This window comes from Arachis ipaensis, chromosome B10 (assembly GCF_059453495.1).
Source record: "Arachis ipaensis isolate K30076 ecotype BB chromosome B10, ASM5945349v1, whole genome shotgun sequence".
In the NCBI taxonomy this organism is placed as follows: Eukaryota; Viridiplantae; Streptophyta; class Magnoliopsida; order Fabales; family Fabaceae; genus Arachis; species Arachis ipaensis.
In genome coordinates this window covers 20,608,259-20,609,559 of record NC_142435.1, presented here as the reverse complement: position 1 = coordinate 20,609,559, position 1,301 = coordinate 20,608,259, and the positions used below count along the sequence as shown (strand labels likewise).

General features: G+C 36.1%; 1 non-coding gene across 1 annotated transcript; it reads left to right on the top strand.

Annotated features, from left to right (window-relative positions):
* The first annotated feature begins 300 nt into the window (after positions 1–300).
* On the top strand, positions 301–408 carry LOC148579357 (small nucleolar RNA R71). The gene has a single exon (XR_015899618.1). It is a non-coding gene; the product is annotated as a small nucleolar RNA R71 (small nucleolar RNA).
* Positions 409–1,301: the final 893 nt, after the last annotated feature.

Sequence of the window (1,301 nt, the reverse complement as noted above, 5' to 3'; positions counted from 1 at the left end):
TTGCATTCCATTCAGACTCTAAGAAATCATATTGACTTGCTGAGTCAATATTTTATTCTGAGCCAATATGGCATTCAGAGTATCAATTTCAAGAACTCCCTTCTTCTGAGGCGTTCCATTACTCACAGGATTCCTCTCAGAAGTGTACATAAACTGGTTATTAGCAACCATGTCAATGAGTTCTTGAGCTTTTGCAGGCGTTTTCTTTAGGTGAATGGATCCACCTGCAGAAGTATCCAATGACATTTTAGCTAATTCAGACAGACCATCATAGAATATGTCCAGGATGGTCCATTCTGAAAGCATGTCAGAAGGACACTTTTTGGTCAGTCCTTTGTATCTCTCCCAAGCTTCATAGAGGGATTCACCTTCTTTCTGTCTGAAGGTGTGAACATCCACTCTAAGCTTACTCAGATTTTGAGGAGGAAAGAACTTGGCTAAGAAAGCCTTGACCAGCTTATCCCAAGAGTTCAGGCTATCCTTAGGTTGAGAGTTCAACCATACTCTAGCTCTGTCTCTTACAGCAAAAGGGAAAAGCATGAGCCTGTAGACTTCAGGATCTACTCCATTAGTCTTAACAATATCACATATCTACAAGAATTCAGTTAAGAACTGAAAAGGATCTTCAGATGGAAGTCCATGAAACTTGCAGTTCTGCTGCATCAGAGAAACTAATTGAGGTTTCAGCTCAAAATTGTTTGCTCCAATGGCAGGAATGGAGATACTTCTTCCATGTAAATTGGAATTAGGTGCAGTAAAGTCACCAAGCATCCTCCTTGCATTATTATTATTTTCGGCTGCCATCTCCTCTTCCTGTTCGAAAATTTCTGAAAGGTGCTTGCTGGATTGTTGTAATTTAGCTTCTCTTAGTTTCCTCTTCAGAGTCCTTTCAGGTTCTGGATCTGCTTTAACAAGAATATTCTTGTCCTTGCTCCTGCTCATATGAAAAAGAGGGACAGAAAAATAATAATAATAGGGGTCTTTTTTACCACAGTATAGAGGTCCCTGTGTGAGTAGAAGAAAAGAGGAAGAAAATCTGAACTCAGAGAGAGAGGGGGAGAATTTTTGAAAATTATTTTTTTGAAAAAGAGTTAGTGATTTTTAAAAATTGTTTTTGAAAAAGGTTAGTAATTTTCGAAAATTAAAATAAAAAATTAAAATAATTAGTTAATTAAAAAGAATTTTTGAAAAAGAGGGAAGATATTTTCGAAAATTAGAGAGAGAGTTAGTTAGGTAGTTTTGAAAAAGATAAGAAACAAACAAAAAGTTAGTTAGTTAGTTGAAACAAATTTGAAAATCAA